The 19,196-nt window shown below is 32.6% G+C and overlaps 2 protein-coding genes across 6 annotated transcripts in view; one reads left to right on the forward strand and one right to left on the reverse strand.

Annotated features, from left to right (window-relative positions):
• Positions 1 to 4,003, reverse strand: part of LOC149774223 (uncharacterized) — a 29,711-nt gene extending 25,708 nt beyond the window's left edge. Inside the window, exons 1-2 of the mRNA XM_089945645.1 lie at positions 3,885 to 4,003; positions 2,047 to 2,286 (exon numbers count right to left, since the gene is read on the reverse strand). The gene's annotated coding sequence lies outside the window, so the exon portion shown is untranslated. The remainder of the gene's footprint in view (positions 1 to 2,046; positions 2,287 to 3,884) is intronic.
• Positions 4,004 to 4,118: 115 nt separating this feature from the next.
• LOC149774224 (uncharacterized) overlaps positions 4,119 to 19,196 on the forward strand; it is a 154,925-nt gene continuing 139,847 nt past the window's right edge. For 3 of the 5 annotated variants that reach the window (XM_089945634.1, XM_089945635.1, XM_089945636.1), the window contains exon 1: positions 4,120 to 4,240. The gene's annotated coding sequence lies outside the window, so the exon portion shown is untranslated. Of the gene's footprint in view, positions 4,241 to 19,196 lie in introns of all 5 variants that reach the window. The other 2 variants (XM_089945628.1, XM_089945633.1) reach the window with 1 other exon arrangement.

A 19,196-nucleotide genomic window follows, 5' to 3' on the forward strand; every position in this document is an offset into this window, starting at 1 on the left:
CCTGAAGCATTTGTGTGTGCTTAAGCCATTTGATAATATTACTGTAACTTTATTACAAAACATTCAGTATTTTCTTACAATAACTATTGGGGGTGCATGTGTTGGGGCTCAAAGTTCAAAGGTATAATTGATGCAATGATAGTAACATTTCTTATTTTATTTCTGAAGCAACTTTGTACATGGATATGTTTCACTTAGTCACTTAATATATAAAAGGGATTTCAGGTTTTATGAACCTTTTGTCACAGGTAGGGTGTGGTTGGGTATGTAGGAAGCTTTAAAAAAAATGAGGATTTGCCCTTTCAAATCCTAAAAATGGCTCTATAATAGAATATTATTATATGATGACTAATATGTTTTGTTTTAGATGATGATGATAATGATGATGATGATGATGATCTGATAAATTTAAATTGTTAGGGTAATCCTTTTAATATCAGATATAATGTTTTATTCATTGTGCATATGTAAGAAAAAGTATCATATTTTATCTTAGTTTATAAATAACTGTTAATAATTTCAGGTGAACTTTAAGGATTTCCCTTGGTTACTCTGGTTATAATCATAAGAAATTCTTTATGACTCCATACAATAGACCTAACATGACTGCACGGAGGAAGTACAATGATGCCTTATGCCAAGCAATATTTCTCATGGATCAAACAGTCGGGATTGTGAAGTAGCATTTCCCATGTACGTAAAATGAATTAAGGGATTCTACTAGAAAAGCTGCCTTGTATACACTGTCACATGATGTTCTTTGAAACAGGGGTATATACAAGGAAGTCAATATTCCAGCTTTTTGAATTAACTATAATTAATGAAGATAAGTGCAATGTACATAAAGCAGGGATTGGAAAGGTTTTTCATGATTATATATCCATGAATATTTTTGATAAATGTTATTCATTTAATACCAAATTAAATTCCTGTATTAACTGTTTATTGGTTTTAGAAACATTACAAACAATGACAACCTGACAGAAATCCGGAGTGTTATGGCAATTCATGCACAGAGAAAACTCAAAACTACCCTATTTATACCATGCAATTGCATTGGATGCAACCTTTTGAAACTTTATAGACTTTTGATACATTATAGGAATTTTGGAAAACACCTATAGTCCAGCAGGTTGTCATGTTCTTACCTATCTTATTAAATTCAGGGATTAATCAATATATCCAGTAAAAAATAAACAGTCATTCCATTTTGCAAACATGGGAAACTGGATAACGCACAGCATAAATCGTCATAACATTATGGGCAATGCATTTCTAAGTTTCATGACTTCATGACAATTGTAAAATATGAACTTTCATGTTTATAATTACAAATTTAAAAAATTTCATTAGATGATTATCGAAAATAAATTCTCAGAATCAGTTGCAATTGATGTCAAATCACACAAGATGGGTACAAAGTACACAAGTAGTACATGTTTATGTGATGAAATAATTTCTAGTTTTCTGTATACATTATGCAATTTTAAATGTTTCTTGCAAAGGCTTGGAAAATAATGTGCAATTACAACAGTATGTATTTTCTGATTCACACTGCATACATAATTTGGAATTCTGATGATATATGCATGAAAATTTAAATGATAATTTTGAAACTAAAACGACATTCTTTATTTCAATTTGGGTCAAAATGTCTATGGTCTAAATCTTTTCTACTTTTGTATAAAAAATTGAAAATCTAAATGGTGAAATAACTAAGTGATACAGAAAAAAATGAGTGTCAAGTTCAATTAAATTCATTCCAATAAATTCAATTATCATTAAATTTTCTACAAATTTTCCATTAACATAAATGTATAAACAAGATCAACAGTTTCAGATTTGTAAACAACATTTGTAAGCATATTAGTATAACCACTGTTTGTGACTTAAAAAAAGCTTTATTAAAACCCTAAACATTTTTATTGTAATGAACTAAGAAAATGTTTTGAAACAATGAAAATTATACATGTCCTGAAAACAAACCTTATGCCTTGAATTAGGTTTAGCTATATTCGCTTGTACAATATATGCTGTAAAACTCACATTGATTACTTTCTGTTAAATGAAACACATCCAGGATCCTTGATGAAAGACAATTTTCTGTATCAAACTAAGGATTTCATATTGGAAAGCATATGTTTGTCTGAAATTTTCATTCTTCTTTCAGTTGTTTGGTTTCCAGTGCAACTTTTGGGGCTTCATGTTACAGGTTCTCCTTTGCAGCATCAACAAAGGTATTTGTTCTTTTTTATCTCTTATTCATCTAGTATTCAGACATTTAATCTGGAGAGAAACAAAGTAAATAAAGTAATAAATAGATAACAGTAGAATATATATACATGTGTGTGTGTGTGTGCATCTCCATGTGCATATGTGTGTGATGAATATTTTTTAATTCTGTTATTAAATATGGTGCATTATCTCATATGCTATATAATGTAGATATCTCAATCATAACAAAACTAATACTGGCATTTTGTTGCTATATAACAATATTCAAAGAAGATTCATTTTTCATCTTAATGGCCAACAATACGTGATTTTCCTCTTGACATACTTGTAGCCCCATTAATAAAAATAAGATTTCTTGGCATCTTCTAAGATTTTTTACATTTTCGTAATGACTAGATCAATAACAATAACATGGTATTAACAACTGAATATCATGAGTGTAAAATTAAAGTCAAAAATGGTTACTAAATATATCTTGGCAATCATAACTATTATATTTAATTTTTTTAAATAAACAGGCAATTAAAATCTAACATGATGTTTTATGTTTTGCAAGAGTATTAACTTTATAAATTAATTGTTTGTAAATAGTGCATGAAGGTCATGATTAATAGTCATCTGTGCTAGTACTAATGCATTATTGACTTTGAGATTGTTGATGAAACCATCTCAGTGACCTTAACCTTTGGGCAAAGTCTGCAGTCTTAAAGGACCATACACAATGTGCAGAACCCATCATATTTTATTAGACTTATTTTGAGCATCATCCCTGACCTTATGAGCCCATCATGTCAAGAAAAGTTAAAAAAAAACTATAACCAACTGCTCCGGTGGCCTAGTGGTTAGAGTGTCCGCCTCGGATGTGGGAGGTCGTGGGTTCAATCCCCGGCCGAGTCATACCAAAGACTTACAAAAATGGCACTAAAAGCTGACTCACTTGGCACTCAGAATAGAGGTTAGTCTTAGGTCTGGTCGACCCGGTGTCAGGATAATGTGACTGGATGGGACATCATGCTACATGTCTGCGACATGATGCCCCAGTGCTAGGCATCACTATAAACTGCCGCACTGCAGACATCATAGCGATATGACTGAAAAATTGTTGAAGTTACATTAAAAATCCAAATCAGAAACTGTATAACCAAAATTTATAATAGTTGGGTAGGGGATTATGTTCAAACATAGGCTTATAATATAAGTATTGATATACTGTTGGACTGAGGTTACACAGATGTCATCTGATTCAAACACTGCATGTCTGTGCTAGCTGCCAATTCTTTTCATTTTCTCAGCGACATCGAACGTGATTGCTCTTAATGACGCCTCTGCATCCTTCCTCTGTGAATTTCTTCCTTGACCATTGTACTTCATTCCATCTTTGGGATTTCCTTGAGCCGGGCCTTTCTGTTCCTTTATATGTAGTCCAAATGATATTCAGTGCTACAGTTAGTCCTACAATGTAAGACATAGCACATGATATATTTTTTTTGGTGCTACTTTCCTCGTCTTACTATCCAAATAGCGGGCCTTGTATAACGTGTTCCGATGTCGGTTGACATCGGAACAAGCAAAGTTTCAGGATTATCTCACACACTTGTCAGCCTATATCGACACTCTTCCACTAATTTATGTGTAATTAATCTACTTACAGTTCTGTCTTTATCCTGGTGTAATCAAAATCTGACACTAGCAAATGAAATTATTTTCACGTTATGTTGACATACGTTTGAATTTGTTGAAATGCGATGGCAGTCGATGTATGCCAAAGTATATTCAATTAGGTTCAAGTTGGAATATGTTTATTGAACGAAACGAAATGCTGCTTACTGTTCAAATAGGCACTATAGATATAACCATACCGAATCAGCATCACTTTCCTTGGTTAAAGTACGATCGTTCTTTCTTGATACAAAATAGAACCAAAATAACACGTGATCCAGTGTTTACAGAAATGACGTATCGTTGCGCAGAATTAGCCGACATAATGTGAACCTCTTGAAGAAAGGTATTGTATCGTTAAACATGTATTTATTTCTTCTACTTATATATTTATGATAGATAGTTAAATAGATAGGTATGTAGATAAATAATTAAATTAATAGCACGTATACATATGGAAATACTCCAATTGAAATCTATTTGCACGTGACTATTTTGCGTCTTTTTTCTCTTTAACTGATGATGGCTAGTCCGAGTTTGACCCTTGCCACCCCATTGTTGACATTTGAACACTTACACCCCAACATAAATGTCCAAATATCAAAAATGAGGTGACAAGGGTCAGAGGAAACTCGGACTAGATGGTGGCATGTTTAATACATACAAATGCATTTGTGTAGATTTATTGATTGTAATTGAGTAGGACTGAGTCAATGAAACAAAGGAACGAGGAAATCGTCGTTCTTATTTTACAAAATAAATGAGCTTCCTTGTCTAGCAAGCATCATCAGATATGGAAGTAATTTTTGCAGTGGTGTAATAGAGAATGCTACCATTTTCTCAAAGAATTTTCAAACGAGAAAAAAATGATGTCCTGCTAAATGGTTCCGGGTCAAAACGGACCGGTACCAAAAAGTCCCACGACCAAAACGGACTAGTGCTTAAAAGGCCCGGTCAGAAAAGCAGCCCCCTTTATAAGAACCATGGAGCCACGATTGACGGAAATCAACGTGATGGGACTTCCCATGGAGGTGGATAGCCAAGAATTGGTGGATAAAATCAAAAAGAAGACGGGAGTGAGCGTGGTCACACACAAAATGGCGACTGTGTGGGGCTTCGCCCCAATCAAGTCAGGAAATAGACTTCTGTATGTCAGCAGAGAAGATGCCAAGAAGATCCCGATCTTCTTCTATGTCTTGGGCTTCCGATTGAAAACATGGTACAGGGGGAGCGAACAAGATCGAGTTTGCCCCCTGTGCCACCAAAAAGGTCATGGACCTAGAGATTGTCAAGGGGGAATGGAGAGACCCAAAAATCAAGAAGAAACCTATGCCAGTAAAGCATCAGAACAAGGGCAGAAAACCGTACCCCTGCAGCCAAAACAACAACAACAACAACTACAAAAGCAACAGGAAGAGATCCTCAATCTGATAAGACAGGTTAGAGAGGAAAAAGAAAAAGAAAGAGAAGAGGAATTACAAGTACTACCCGAGCTAGAGATCACAAAAATAGAGGGGCACAAGACGTTGGAGTGGGAGAACTACCTGAGCCCAAACAAAACGGCAAAAGCGAGTGTACAAATTGAAGAAGAGATCACGACACAAAATAGATTTAGTGTCCTAGAGAACATACAACTAGGAGATAGCCTACAGACAGACACCCCTTTGACATCGACGCCCATGCCCAAGAGAAAGAGGGCGAAAAGGAATTCTGAAGCTATATCACCACAGGAGAAGGCAATACAACGCAAGAAAAATAAACAGGGAAAGAAAACTATAGAGGCCGAAATAGAGAAAATACAAGAAGAAGAAGACTCAGAACTGGAAAGCGAGGGAGATGATATGGGACGAAATGAATCGGAACTGGAAACGGAAAATGACACGGAAATGGAGAAAGAGAATGTAATTACAACAACAACAACAGAATCGATACAAACCATGAATACAGAGTCAGAGAGTACAATACAAACAACAGTGACAAGTGCAGGGGAAACACAAAATAGTACAAATACATCAGAGGGGGGTGGGGAAACCAGTGCCCCTCCTACAGACATTTCACAAACAAGTTTATAACACAAGAATTATAATAATTTGTTAAATAATTTAGAATAAAAAGGAAAAAGCGACACCCTGGAAGAGACAAGAATGGAAGGAAAAAACTTACAATTCTTGTCTATAAATATAAATGGTATAAATAGGGAAAAAATTTTTAAATTCCCTAAAGATCTAAATTACGATGTATTGTTAATACAAGAGACGCATAACGGTTTTAAAGATAATATAAAAATAATAATGGAAAGTTACCTAAATGGGATCTTATTAATTTGTGATTACGAACACACAGATATTAAAGGAGGGGTGGCAGTTCTAATCAAAAATAAAAAAGGTTTGACATGGGAAAGAATAGAAGTAGATAAGATTTTTAACGGTAGGATGATACATATTACAATAGAGGATGTGCATATAATTAATGTATACATGCCAGCAAATAGGGAACAAAAAAAAATATTCTTAGAGAATTTAAATAAATATATAGAGAAATATGCAACAGGGAATATAATTATAGGGGGCGATTTTAACTGGGTGGGAGAAAATATAGATAGGGAGGGGGATCTAGCGCCAAACGATATTAGGATCAAACCGGATATGGACTTTTTTATCAAAAAATATAAATTAACGGATGTGTACCGAGTACAAAATTTATTAAGGAAAGAATATACTTATAATTATAAAATAAATAAAGGAAGCCGCTTAGACAAATTTTACTGTAACAACTATGATGAAAATGTATACAAAGAATCGAGTATCACAAATTTTAAAATATCAGATCATAAACTTATTAATATGACTGTAATCTTTAAAAATAGAATAAAATGGGGGCACGGAAGATGGATGATAAATAATTCAATTTTAAAAGATACAGATTTTATACAAAGAGTAAAGAAAGAGATAGAAGATTTCAAGAATAAGGAATATGGTGATATAATATTAGAGTGGGAAAAACTTAAAGTCAAACTAAAAAAACTAGCGATTGAACACTGTAATTTAAAAAATAGGAAACTGAAAACAGAAAGAGAAGCGATCAGATACCAACTACAAAAAACAAATGCTAAGGATATAGAGACCAATTTAAAAAACAGATTGGAAGAAATAAATAAAATAGAAAGTAGGGTTAGAGAAATTAGGGCAGGGAAATTTACGGGGATATATAAAAAAGCAGAGGGATTATATAAAAGAGAAGAGAAAAGAATGGGGGGAGATAAATTTATGGAGAGGGTAAAAATCAACACAACAACAACAACAACAATAATAGAAAAAAAGCAAGTTATGGATCATATTAAAAACTATTATGCAACACTGTATACGTCTCAAAAAATATCAGAGAATGAAATTGATGATTACTTACAAGATATACCATGTGAAAAAATTAATGATAATTTTAAACAAATATGTGATGACTTTATATCACAAGAAGAAATTTTAGAAAGTATAAATGCAATGAATAAGGGAAAATCTCCAGGGGGAGATGGACTCTCTGCTGAATTCTATATGACATTTTGCAGAGAGCTGTCGCCCATTCTTGAATGGTTATATAACAATATATTTTTAAGAAATAATGAAATGTCGGAAACGATGAAAGAAGGGATCATCATTTTAATATATAAAGGCAAAGGGGATAGGGAAGAACTGAAAAATTGGAGGCCCATCTCCCTCCTTAATACGGATTACAAAATATTAAGTAGAATCCTAAGCAATAGGCTAAAAAAGGGGATAGGTGGAATAATAAATGTAAATCAAACGTGTGGGCCCAAAAATAGGGACATACAAAATAACATATTAAGCATAACTGCAATTATAGAACATGTACAAAATAAGGGACAGAAAGCTGCTATGGTACTTTTTGATCAAGAAAAAGCTTTTGATAGAATAGAGCATAACTATATACAAAAAGTCCTGGAAAAATTTGGCTTCGGAGAACCTTTCCGAAAATGGACACAAATTCTATATAATAACATTACTTCTAGAGTTCAAAATAACGGAGCCATGACAGAACAATTTGACATTAAAAGATCGGTGCGGCAAGGATGCCCACTATCAATGCTATTATACGTGATAGCAATTGAAATGCTCAGTATCAGTGTAAAACTAAACAAAGGAATTAAAGGTATAAATGTTCCAAATATCAAAGAGGAAGTGAAAATGTTACAACATGCAGATGATTGCACTAACTTTTTAGAGGACCCGAAATCCTTTGAGAACCTTATAAAGGAATATGAAAAATTTGGAAGAGCATCGGGGTCAAAAATAAATCATGATAAAACAGAAATTTTAGAGATAGGCAACTGGCGCGGTAGGCTTTCCAGCATACCAGCCCATATGTTTAAAGATACCGTTAAAGCACTTGGTGTGTACTTTGGCAAAAATGAAGAAAAGGAAAACTGTAAAAAAATGGAATGTGAGATAAAAAGAAATATCGATATCTGGGCACTTCTGCCGTTATGTTTAATGGAACGGGCACAGGTGGCCAAAACATATATGTATACAAATTTGAACTATATTATGAAGTCTACTAACATAAGTAACATAATATTAAATAATATAGATAAACTTATAATTAAATATATATGGGATTTTAAATTACATTATGTTATAAAAGAAACATTATACAAGGCAAAAGAATCAGGGGGAATAGGGTTACCAAGCCCCATAATTTTAAAAGTTACCAATATATTAAATAGATTTAAACGACTGAGTGACGAACCCAAATTACCATGGGAGGGGATATATATATATTGGTTTGGTTTTGTATTGCGGAACAGGGAGGGAATATATAAAAATAACAAATTAATGAAACTTTTAGAAACACCTAGAAAATTTAAGAGTATAAGAGATCTATTAATGAAATATAGGGACACAAAAGAATTTTGGGACCAGGACGAAAAACTCTCATATAAATGGATTCGGAATGACATAACCAAAAATATACTAAGTAAAGTTGAACGAGAAAATTTATATGTGAACTGGAAAAAGGCATGGGGGCACTGGTCACAATTAGGATCTTTAAAAATACAAAGCCTCGCCTTCAAATACATGCATGATACGTGGTTGACGGGAGAGGTTGCAGCGAGACGGCACATGGTCGGAGTACCGCCTAAATGTCCGCTGTGTAAAATAGGAATATACAATAAAAAACACGTTATGTTACACTGTAAGGAAACAGAAGCTGATAGGAATAAAATAATTGATGAAATTAACTTAAAGAGTAAATTTAAACCACAATGTATATTATATCTTGATGGTGACTTTAGTAAAGCAACTTTATATAAAATTTCAAGTTTTATCGTTAATAATATTAAGAAATGTGGCCCAATTAAATTTTAACATAAGGAATACCTCAAGAGGGAAAGTACAGATAATGATGCCATGGGGCTATGTCACATGGCGCTACGCGAAGTGAACAGGCCCATGGCAGAATCTGGAAAGGAACCCCTCTTGTAAATAAATATATAAAAACTGAATCTCTATCCTTTCTATCACTAATATCTATAAAATTTTTTGGAATTGAAATTGAGTTTTAAACTTAAATTTAAATTTTAAAAAAACTTACCTGAAAAAATTTTTTTTTTTTTTTTTTTTTTTTTTTTTTTTTTTTTTCCACTACGATTGAAACAATTTTGAGATATTTCTAATTAAAAGATAGACCTGCTCCACGGGGGAAAAGCATAATAAGTAAAAAAATGTGAACCCTTCATGGAGCTCAGTCTAATCTAACCAAGAAAGGTGATTTATCACATACATAAGAATCAATAAGATTCAAAAAATAAGGGGGTATCACCTTTCTTCAAAATTCAAAACATATAAAAAGAACTTCCGTTATATAATATTACGGAATATAATAGGAAAACTTATGCACTACAAGAATCTGATCCAACAAGCTATCCCAACAAAAACACATTATAGCATACATAACCCATAGCACAAACATATAGCAAACATGGGATGTAGGAGACCCTAGCAAGGTCACAGAGGAAACGAAAAAGAGGAAGTTTAACCGAGAAGGATAATCAAAATCACTCTCGGAGATACTCCTCTATAGAAACACTAGGGATTGAATAAATACCCGAACTCCTAATTTCACGTCACAAAAACGATGAAATAATACACAACAACATATCTGGGGGAATACAAAAACACATAAATAATTTATGTAATTAGGAATGGGGGGGCATCTGTCTGGTGCCCCAAAAAAAAAAAAAAAAAAAGGTCAGAAAAGGCCCGACCCAAAAAGGCCCATTTATGTATTAATTACCAACTACTAGTACCATGTCTAATAAAAGTAACTAATACGCAATATCAAATCCAGGTTTTACTGCTAAATGTCTATAAATAATGTGCAGTAGAGAATCATTGTTCCGTATGTCAAGTGATCATGAAAATAATTGTGACACGCTGCTACATGTTGTGTCTAAAATAAACAAAGAAGACAAATAATAATTGTGTTAGAAAACATTGTATGTAAAGCAAATCAGTAATATCTTTGTTTTAACATATCAAGACTGAATACGAGTTAGTGTCAACCTAGACCAGCAAGTTGTTCTCCACCTTTTTTTTTTTTTCTTTGGTGGAGAACAACTTGCTGGTCTAGTGTCACCCACGTGTGGGTTGTGCATGCCAATGTTGTCATGGTAATGCCTTAATTAAGTAATGGTGATTTCATTTATGATGGATGAATATTTTCATTTGCGAAGACTATTGACTCTTCCTGTTTAACATACATTCAATATCGTTAATACATGTGTATGCATATTTTATTTGCGTTGATTATAATTTATGCTTTCAGTAGACATTTGTTAGATTCTGTGCCTTGTAGGCACCGTTTCTGCGTTGTGATTGCAATGAAAGTCAAGTCACAATTGGAAAAGAATTAAGAGGTTATTTATAAAAAAATTAACAACATAAATTTGTATGATGGGTTAGAAAGAGAAAAAGAAAAGATATCATATCTAACTAATATAAGCACAAAAAAGACAAATGCTATTGCCATTTCAGATTTATAAATTAGTTAATAATAACAATCATTATTGCTAATACATGAATATTAAAATCTAATATCAAATACTACAACAATAATGCTATAATGTCTGTCAAATAAATTTAACAGCAAAATATAGTAAACAATTCTACAATAACAGCAACAAATAATCATCAAACTATAAAAACATGCATACACATATACTCACTTTTCAACCAATAAACTTAACAAAATTGCACAACAGTGGCTGCTGACTTTACTATTACGATATAGGATGCAATCCTGAAATAACAGAGGGATATAGTAATGTTGTTCACGGTTATTAAGCTTTCCTTAAGATAAATTTCCATGTCATTTCCAGGGTTTTTCCAGGATGAAATTACTTTTCAACGTTCACATATGACCATTACTGAATAGAATTAAAGAACATTTTAGATTATAAAACATGTATTTTCTAAATTTAAAAATGTTTCTCTTTCAAGGCTCTCCAAAAACATCAAAGTCAGAAAAGATGATCATGCACAAACCACAAAATGTATCACATAAAACAATTTTGATTCTATTCCTAGAATAAAAATTCTAACTTTATTTTGCTGCATTATGCTGCTAAGTGGGAACAACATAATGAACATAAATTATGTTTTGTTTCCTTTCAAACCTTTAATTCTAAATAATTCTATAGCAATATATATATTTCCTATTACAGTATATATATAAAAAAAACAATAAACACAAATAATATGAATCTTGTCTTGTAATGAAAAGAGTTTAACCCTGAATTTACCTGCCCCAATAAAATCCCGAATAAGGCTTTCAAACAACCTAATCTCCTTAAGACGATCTGGTTAGAAATCCATCATTAAAAATATTTTCAAACGGGTTGATTCAAATTTTGACAAAAGACCTTCGAAATTATGAACTGTTGTATAAACAAGGACTGAATTTTCTGTAAAATCAACTTGTCTTCTTGTAATTTGTTAAACCAGTCCCCAATCCTGTATTGATACAGGGCTCGTATCGTTTTTTAATATATAATACAAGGGACAACAATTTCTCATTTCAACTCTTAGATTCAACAGTTAGGACTACAAATTCGGCTTAAAATGAAAAGCAGTCTGTTTTCTAGTCTGAGTTTCTTCCGAATATTCACACCCCATTTTTCATATTTGGACATATAGGTTGGGGTGTGGGGTTATTGCAACTGCATATCGAAAATTTGGTATGGTAGTTGCTTACCAGCAGGCCTAGAAAATTTAGAATTATGTTATATCGACTCATATCTGCATGAAATCAATAGGAAAATTATTTATTTTCTCGGAAATGGCAAGTATTATACTCATTATGTTGTTAACACGCTGACAGACAAGACGAAATTACGGCGTAGATGAAACATGACCCAGTACTCACCATTTGCATTACCAGTCACATGACTTCACAAATCTCAGATGACGACATTGGATGTCCAATATTCAAGTGATATCAACAACAAACTCCTTTATAATGCTGTTGTACAGAAATTCAATTATGTTAAATGAAAGTCAGGTACTTTTTGTACAAACCAGCAATATGGCCAGTCTGCTTAATCAAACACAGAGCATATGCCAGCGTGGTAGTCACGTGATATAACAAAACTCCAGAAGTTGTTCTCGGAATATATAAATATGGAGAAATTTTGTATTATTTCGTTTCTGTATTTTTATTATAACCAATATACGATTTTCATTTAATACTTTTTTCTTTCTCTACAACATTTGAAAGTGTGGGTTGTTAGATTTGTGTACTCATGCGACTAGCAATGCAGATCGCAAGTACCAGGTCACGTTTCATCAACGATGTTGTTTAATCATGTCTTTCAGCAGAACAAAGACATAACGATTTTAATGCCCACATGTCCTGAGAAAATAAGTAATTTTCTTATTGATTTCATGCATGTATGTCAGTGATTTTTGTAACAGGTAGAGAGACAGAAAGCTTTTTCATAATGGCTTACAGCCAGATAGTCTGACTTCGTTTTCCGGCTCATTAGACAAAACACAAGCAGCAACTGCTTCTGTGTGCCATTCCTTTCGATGAAGGCACGGACGGACATGAGCTGACCCTATTGTCTGAATGGCTCACCAAGGACCTAGAAGTTATAACCACACTTATTAAACAAATGGACACGAAGGCTATTAATGCGTGCTATTGTAAATTTGAAACCGAAAAAAATCTGGAGCTCAGCAATAACAGGTACTCGTACAGCGAAAACTAACTAATACAACATCAAGATTTACCTTAAATGTTCCATCCATGTACCACTGTTTCGCTTCTCGCAAAAGTCCTAACTGATATTCAGTTGCCAGCAGGAAGTGTGGCTCCCCATCTATAGTCTGATGTCTGCTGCCAAGAAGTCATAGAGCATTGATGAAGTCCTCATTCAGTTGTAAAAATCAGAACAAATAGATAATTTTTATCAATATCATTCATTTAATAAATTATTATAAGTCGTAATAAATTGATAGACGGGTATGGAAAACAGATTATGGTGAAACAAGATGAAACAATAAGTACCAAAAACTTAATTGTGTGTCGTTGAGATAAATTGTACACAGCAGGTTATTTAGTAAAACAATGCTAAAATTAAAATAAATAGATTGTAATAAAGTTAGCATAGAAATCAATACCTAAGTACCTGAATCAGTGATCACCAGTAAAGACTTTGCTGTTTATATAGGTATTACATGTTGTAATTATCTTATTTGTTGCTTCGCATGCGCATGTACCTTATCGTAGTAGATGTTTTCTGGTCCCATATGAAGTTTACAGATAATTGCCTGGGGTAGGTCAGTAAGGAGTGTCTCAGTAATCGTTACAAAAACTTAAAATCGTATTACATCAAGCGCTGTTGAGACTGGAGGCATGGCAAAGAGTTGTGATTGTAGAGACTTGTATTTGCATCTTAAGTGTGATTATCAAAGTTTCCTAACATATTAAATAAATCTGAGACAGAAAACAGGTAAAGGAAGTGTGAAAAGTACAAGGCGATCGCTGATTCTTTCGTAATGTCGGTACTACAATCTGTGTAATCGGTATCCATGCTTTTTTTCTAGGTGTTAATCATCACTAACCAGTGCTTCCGTTTTGGCTTTTCAGTGTTTTAGCAATATATGTAAAAATGTCATTGACTTAGGAGTGAATATATATGGGTATTGTAAAAAAGCTGTCTTTTTTTTTTCTTCTTCTTCTTCTTCATATTATTATTATTATTAAAATTTATCAATCTTGTAAATAGTCCTTTTTAACCCGGGCCTTTTCCAACCAGGTCCTTTCTGACCTGTTACTGGCCTTTCTGGACCGGGTCTTTTTGGTACCGGTCCTTTCTGACCCGTTACCTGCTAAATACTGCTAAGCTTGACAAAGCCCAACAAAGCCATGCAAAGTCAGATTAAAACAGAGTGATTATATTGTTCATTATATTGTTGAATAAATTAGTTTAGCTGAAAGACTAGTTTTCAACATATTATGCAGAATTAAATGACCGAAAATTGGGCGACAAAGTTCGAATTTCAAAACAATCATAAAGTAACAAAAAAGTATGACACACTCATGTTGGAAATGTTTATTATTATTTTATAAATTTTTCTTTCAACTGATTATCTGAAGAAAGTTCAGTTTTCTAATATTGTTATAATATGCCAAATACATTTGAGTTGAACTTCATTAGTTTAATGTTGATACACTTGATTTCATGTTTTAAAACTGCTTGACAAGACATTGAACAATAATCTTTGTACATATTTATTAATTTTTAGTTAGCGGCTAGATATGCCATATTTGATAGAAATCTGAAATCAGTTATAAAGAAATAATGTGATACTTTCTGTTGTTCGTTGTTTTGTAAAATGCTGTGTTAATAAAGATATGCTGAGAATTATTATATACCAGTATGTTCTGTGAAGACTGAATACAACGTGTGTTTTTCATAATAATGGAAAATTGGCTTTAGTGATCTCAATTTATTAATAAAAACCAACATGTTTAGGCATTGTCTTTCAATACAAGTTATTGTAGGAATATCAACTGATCTACAATAAGGTGTTGGTCATCTAAATGTTAAGGTGAGGGTGGGAGGTCGTGATCATGAACGTTTTAGCTGAAATATTTTCTTTCTGTCTCACGATAATTAATATATTTTTCCAAGTAATTTAGCAAAGATATAATATGGTTTATTCTGGTATACTGTATTTACTGTTGATATAAAATCTAAGGCATATGGTACTGAAGTGCTACTGTAATAAGATTATCATGCATTAACACGTTACAATCACGAGTAGGTGAGTAGACACGCTATACCTTTAACTGAATTAACACAGAGGCAGTATAAGGGCAGTTACAAAATGTTGATTATGCAAAATATAAATTTATTAATATGTGATTATGATTTTTTTGCTTTCTTTATATGCATTCCCCCAAAAAAGTCAAATTGACAGTGTATTAGAGCAGAACATAATTCTTCAAAATGTTCTTGATACCGTTATGTTTCTTTTCTTTTCAACCTTATTAAATTTATTCAATTTTGGACTTTTATTTCAAAGAAATAACAACAAACAAACATTACTGAACATTCATTATTACATTTAATTCATTAGATATGCTATTATAAATTAAAAAGAGGTGGAATGTAGTGTAGTTGATCATTATTTTTACTATACTTTATTATTATTTACATAAATTAACGAGTTTGGAATACAATTGCAAGGAAAATCATAGAAAGGCTTGTCAGTTATTGGGGGGGGGGGCCACCATACTGATGCCCCCCCCCCACTTAACCAAAAATATAGTGGTTTTCATGTATTTGTTTATCTCCAAAGATGTGTGTGTTTGTTTAAATTTTACAAAAGAATTGTGATCAAAATTTAAGTTTATAACTTAATTTTGATGGGGTATTTATTGAGTCCTAGTGTTATTTAAAGGGCAGTAGTCCAAAACATGGGTCTCATCCACATTTTCAGATTTTGTATCCTTAATTTTTGGTGATCTTTGCCAAAGATCTCCATATGTCCCGTGTATGCTATGTGTATTAATGCTATTGTGTGTGTATGCTATCTTGTCTTTATGTAGGGATAGCAGAACTATTTGTCAAAATTTTACCAGTTGTCTTAATATATGTTTTTATATGGACTTTTCAGATTCGTTGGTTTGGCCTGGTATAAATTTTGATATTTGTGAAATTATTTGCAATTTAGAATTTTGGTGAGAGGAATGGTGTACTACAAGTTGAAATTAAAATAAAACCTAGTGTTTTATGTGAGTGACTATGGTGTATTATTTACTTCATGTGTGTTTTTCTGAAACTCTTTCGCAGGCCTGCCCACTTCGCGTAGAAAAATTTATTAAAACCTTTTTTATTCGTGGCTTTGTTGAACTTTGTATGTCAGGCATTGTATAATTAGGACATACTGAATATTGCATTTTCTTTCGATAATCACTCAAATGAAGAATTTATCAAATGATAAACATTTTACATACGATTTTCTTATTATTCAAATTTGAACTTTGCTGCCAAATTTGATAGGTTATTTAATTCAGCAAAATTAAATTGAAAACTAATCCTTCAGTTTGGTTAATTTATTTGTCAGTATAATTTACATTGTAAATACACTTGTATAAAATGACTTTTTTTGACTCTGTCAGGTTTTGTGAGGATTTGTTAGGCTTTGTATGACTTTGTCTGGCTTTGTGTGATTAGTATAGTGGAACCCCGCTATAACGCGATAATTGGGGTCCAACAAATTAGATCGCATTAATATCGGGGTCACATTAATGCGGGGTTTTAGAGTATTTTACTTTTTTCCAGAGAACAACTCATTGGCACATATACGTGTATTCATGTCTAATGTATATGATGAATAGGGTATCAACACCGTTTACTATTGTGCCGTCGTGGCATTCATTTCATCTATAATGCATGTAATTCCATTGAAAAATTGCACACAGGTTTACAATATTAAATAAATTTTTCCCAGATCATTGTGTCTGAATTCAACGTCTAATATACAGCATGAAGAGAGTATCAACACCATTTACTTGCCATCTGATATCATATCGTCGGGGCTTGAAATTAATCCGTAATATATTTAATTCCATTGCAAAAATTGCATACATATTTAAACTATTCAGTAATTTTGTCACACATCATTATGTGTCTGAATTCAATGGGAAAAATTAACAGCAAAATTAGGTTAAGAAAGACGAAGCACGTGTACGGTTCATTACGTTCCAGTGTCTATGAACGGTGTCTGTACAAATTTCCTACTGCTAACATTTTCTCATATGCGTTTCCTTGTGCCGCCATTGCAAATTTCCAGTAATTAATGCTTGTACGCCTATTCGTTTGAACGACTACAGCAAGAATAATTACCAATCAACACATGCTTTCAACGTACATATAAAATTTTTAAAATTGTGTGAATCTTTTATCAACCACCCTATTGTCTGCTGCTTGGTTGTGTATGCAGTTAAAGAAGAAACACATATTGTCTATTGTTTGAGCAACGATTGTATACAGAATTAATTGAAGACAATCACAAAGACAACTTACTGGCTTTACTCCTGGATCAGTAATAAGTAACATTTCCGATAATGTTTATTTTGTCATAGCTCTTCAAGAACCTGGTGATATTGTTAAATTTCAGAAGCTACGCTGCAATCGTATTATATTAAAACTCATACGCGAACTCTTCCCCAAAATGATAATAAACGTTTTACACACTATTTATCGTACTTAAAAAAAAATAATGTTTTCTGGGTACGAGAAAAATACACATACATGTATTTAAAATTTCAGGAACCATGCCACGATCATATTAAATTCGAATTCCTATGTGATCTCTTCCCAATAAATTTTTGATACACTATTTCATGTACTTTGAACAAAAAATATTTTTTCATCTGCGAATGAATATATGAAATTTCAGGAGTCACGCCACGACCACGTTATATCCGAATTCGTGTTACAGCGGGGCATGTTATAATGGGGTTGCACTGTATATATTGAAAATAAATTGCACTTTCTTTCGATAAGTTCAATGAACAATTTATAAAGTAATAAACAGTTCACGTATGATTTTGTTATTACTTTTTCATTATTCAATTTCCGGGGCCTCAAGTGGTATAAAGCGCTATCCATTACGTATCACTGCCATCTCACCTCTGTTTGCATGGGTTCAAGTCTCGGATTCAGCCAATGTGGGTATGTGAGAAAGCTTGCCAGTAGCTTCTCGTGGGTCGGTGGTTCTTTCCGGGGTTTTTTCCGGGTTCTTCCTCCATCATTAATACTGGCCGCCATGTATAGCCTATTGTGTGCTGAAAAATGGTGTCAAACCCTACAACAACAAAACAACAACAAATCATTATTCGATTTCGAATTTGTACTCTGTCGTCCAATTTTTGGTCATATTATTTTTGCATAAATATGTTGAAAACTAGTCTTTCGGCTTTGATAATTTATTCATCAATATAATTAATATAAATACGGATTTTTTTATTTGACTTCGCATGGCTTTGTTAGGCTTTGTCAGGCTTAGCAGTATTTAGGAGGACCAAAAAAATGGCTGTGATGAAAATGATACTTGGATAAATGTAACAACTGGTCATGATAAACTGCTTACGATTAATTTGGAGTGCTTTTTACATAAACGCTCACTTTCACTATTTGAAAACATATTCTGAGTTTTAATATCCATTGAACGAAAATACTCACATGATAGAAAATTACGCACAGAGAAATTAGTGCACTCAAAACGGACATTTTTCAATACACACGCAACATCATTTATTTGAACTACATTGACACAGTACATCCTCACATCCTTTGCATATTGTACTGGCTCACAGCAGATGTCGTGTATGAAAACTTTCACATATTGGTACATTATATAATATACCTCTTGATTAAATAATTAATTGTAAAACACTCTGCAAAAATATCTTCATGATCAAAAAATCAAACGATATTTTTATTATAATAATTTTTTTCTTTCAGAAATATTTTTTCTTCTTCATTTTGTTAAAATTCATCAGTTTTTCACCCATTTTGTCATTTTTGTCAAGGAAAATCTATCAGATTTCATAATTCTTAAGGGTGAAAACTCCAGCAATTCTCTAATTGATTTATCGATAAATTGATAATTTTTCAATAAATTCTTGTATAACCCACCTAAAAATGATGTTTTTCATGTGTTTTTTGTCAATTTTTTGACTGATTTTAGAGTAAAAAGAGAATTTATCGA

This window comes from Sinohyriopsis cumingii, unplaced genomic scaffold (assembly GCF_028554795.1).
Source record: "Sinohyriopsis cumingii isolate HCF-2022 unplaced genomic scaffold, ASM2855479v2 utg000379l, whole genome shotgun sequence".
Lineage (NCBI taxonomy): Eukaryota > Metazoa > Mollusca > Bivalvia > Unionida > Unionidae > Sinohyriopsis > Sinohyriopsis cumingii.